The 3352-nt window shown below is 43.8% G+C and overlaps 1 non-coding gene across 1 annotated transcript; it reads right to left on the bottom strand.

Moving 5' to 3' along the window:
- Nucleotides 1-1217: 1217 nt before the first annotated feature.
- On the bottom strand, nucleotides 1218-1289 carry TRNAP-UGG (transfer RNA proline (anticodon UGG)). Its single transcript has one exon. It is a non-coding gene; the product is annotated as a tRNA-Pro (tRNA).
- Nucleotides 1290-3352: the final 2063 nt, after the last annotated feature.

The raw sequence follows: 3352 nt of genomic DNA, 5'->3' as shown, positions 1-3352 counted from the left end.
TGCAGAACAATGAAGGAAGAATCGCAAGGGTGGGCCAGATCAGACTGATCACCTGAACCACCCTCTCCATGAACACAAATCTCTTAGTTCACGCTGAACGTGCGGAGCGGGACTGAAGGAAGGGGACTTAGTCCTATCAGTATTGAGGCCAACCCATTGAACCGTATTACTGAGGACAGCCCATTGAACTGTACTGCTGAGGCGAACCCATTAAATTGTACTACTGAGGAATGAAACCATATTTAGGTGTTTGGCTTCTTGGAATTCTAGGATTGTAAATATAAGATAGTAATGACTTTTTGGGCTCAAATTATATAGTTAATTGTAATTGTTTTAAAGGAGTGCATTTAGAGTATTGTTCCTTATATATATATTGTTATCATGTTTTTGATATTTATGGTATTTCTTAAAATAAAACTGTGTTGCATAAATTAAGAGTGAAATCACTGTGAAATCATGCAATTAGCTGAAAATTTCCCCAGCCAGTGCATCAAACAAATCAGTAAGTTGTGTGGGATTGTCTCTATTCCATAACACGCTAGAGACAATCAGGAGCCTCTACTTCGCTGTCAGGGCGGCTAGGACCTAGAACCAACTTCCAAGAGAAGTGGTGCTGGCTCCTACCCTGGGGGTCTTTTAGAGGAGGCTGGATGAACACCTTGCCAACGTCATTTGACCCCAGTACTCTTTCCTGCCATGGCAGGGGGTCAGACTTGATGATCTGTCAAGGTCCCTTCCGACCCGACCAACTATGAAAATATGAAACTATGTAGAAGGTGCACACAGGTGCACATGCACCCCGAGCGTGGCGCTGCACCCCCTACAAAAAGGTGCCACCTACATTGCTGGCAAGGTCTGTGGGTGGTCGCTGCCCCCTGGTCAGCACTCACCACCTCTCCCCACACCCCGACAGTGCCAGTGCCGTCTGCAGGAGCTCCCGCCACCACCGCTGCGCTCCCATCACTGCTGTGGGCATGTGTCCTTCACATGTGTCCTTCATGACTCACCATCTCTCAGCATGGTCTCCTCATTCACAAACGGGCTGACTAATCAGCAGGTAAAGGTAGAATACCGCTTTGTGTACTACCCTTGGTTACAAGAGATTCATAGATGTTAGGGTTAGAAGGGACCTCAATAGATCATCGAGTCTGACCCCCTGCACAGGCAGGGAAGAGTGCTGGGTCTAGATGACCACAGCTAGATGCGTATCCAAAATAGGGCTTGTCCAGGATTTGAACCCGGGACCTCTCGGACCCAAACCCAGAATCATACCCCTAGACCAACAAGCCAATTGCACATTTAAAACATTTAAATTCCCATTCACTTTCTTAAATGAAAACAAAAGAAATAGGTCAGGGAACCTCTTGCCCAGACCCAAAAACACCCTTGGGTTATATGCATAAGACTTATGAAACTCAATTGGGTCCAAAGAAGCAAAAGCGCTTAGTTAAATTGGCACATGCTTAGAATGGGTATACCTATGAGAACCCCGAGTTACACTTTCCTAATGAAGGAACCTTTGACCCTGACAAATTAAATTGTTTGAGGGGATTCCTAGAAATACCCAAAACAAAGCAAATGGAATATCGGTACCTATGGGACAACGAAGCTTCTAAAAGAAAACAAAAATCAATTGAGGCTAGTCTCAGAGATGTAAACAAAAAATTGAAAAAACAATTGGCTACTTTAAAAGAGCCAAAATCCAGCCCTGGATTGCCCATAAAAAAGGTAAAATCCAGGTGCTCCCTCACCTGATCCTCCTACCTATAAAAAATTGTACCCCAGTATTGCGGCACCCAACGATACCACCACTCCAGAAGACACAGAAGATTTGCTAGACTCCTGGGTACCCAGTCAAGCTCCTCCACCTCCACCTCCAGTTCCTGCAGAGGGGTCCTTTACCTTGTTGAACAGTTACAAATGTCCAACTTGGGATCCTTAAAATTCTAGTTTATTAGGCGGATTGAAACACTGTAATCATAGACCTTGGGGCTGGTCCACACACACACACACAGTAGCAGGCTACAGAGTCAGGTATACCTATCCTACAAGCGCTGGAGTCTGTCGTTGAGGCTTCTTTCAGCATGGTGTCATCTTCCAGAAGGGGGTCGCCGGCTGGTCCTTCTGGCTGGACAGGTCTGGTCGAGTTGGAGATCAAGAGGGCGCCACTGAGGGTCACTTTTCACTGCCTTTTATCTGTCCTTGGCAGACTTTGGTGACTCCCCAGTTTTCTGGTTTGCCCAATCCAGGGGTCATTGACCCTCGTGGGACTTCCCCCCCCCCCCCCCACCTCGGTGGCTACTGGAAAGCATCTGTCAGCCCCAGGGGTTGTCCGCATGTACGTGCAGTATTGGGAGTCCATTGATGAATTTAGAATAGGGCTCTGGGAGTGGTTGATCTGCAGCTTCCAGGGGATAATTGCTGCCTGCTACTATGTTACACATTCAATCACTGATTCACTCACTCTTTCAGAGGCCAGCCTGATACAGATAATGACAGTTTGATTCCTGCCCTTGTTAACATTGTTACAATGTATAACATATTCAGTTGAAAGTTGAAAGGTGAGGAGTATCAAATATAAGCTACAAATGCCACGGGACACAAATAGATAAAAATACCAAACTACAGAGGGAGATACAAAATGCACACACACAAATTTTAAAATACAATTTCTTATCTTAAAGTGAAAGAGAGAGGAAGGAAGAAAAGGTAGAAAAAGAGAAACATATCCAAAGAGGGGAGAGCAAATGCAGGCAAGAGGAAAAGGGGGCTTTCTGCTACATTATTCCCCCCCTTGACATCAGCCTTACACAAGGGTGATGTCACTATACTGTTTGAACACCATTGTTCAGCTATATAGACAGGAGGTGTGTCATCTTCAGCTGGTTTGAAGTTAAAACAAAACTTAGGCAGTTAAAAGATATTGAAAGAGAAAGGCCTTGGGGGGTGGGAGAGAGAAAATAACATAACGAGGTTGATTTGAACATTTACAATGGTATAGTTGTCTCTTCGCTTACTAAAATATGACTTTGAATGCAGTTTTTTACATACATCTTGGTATACTGATATTCTAAATAGCATTTAAATCCTTAAGAGAAGTACAGAGAAAAAACAAAACAAAACCAAAAAAACAAAGTACACATGACCCTTAATAAATATCCTTTTGCTAACCAAGTGGAATATAAAACCTTTTGAGAATTGCTGCCTTTGTTTCAAATATCAGAACAACTTTCCAGTCCAAGCGGATGGAAGTGTTCTGGTCTGGGATCCACAGACAGGTCCAATTTTTAGATGAGGTATTACCAAATACCCTTATTATATCTTTATGATATCATATCTTTTTAAACTGACA

This window comes from Alligator mississippiensis, chromosome 1 (assembly GCF_030867095.1).
Source record: "Alligator mississippiensis isolate rAllMis1 chromosome 1, rAllMis1, whole genome shotgun sequence".
NCBI classification, from domain to species: domain Eukaryota; kingdom Metazoa; phylum Chordata; order Crocodylia; family Alligatoridae; genus Alligator; species Alligator mississippiensis.
This window is presented reverse-complemented; position numbering and strand designations above follow the sequence as displayed.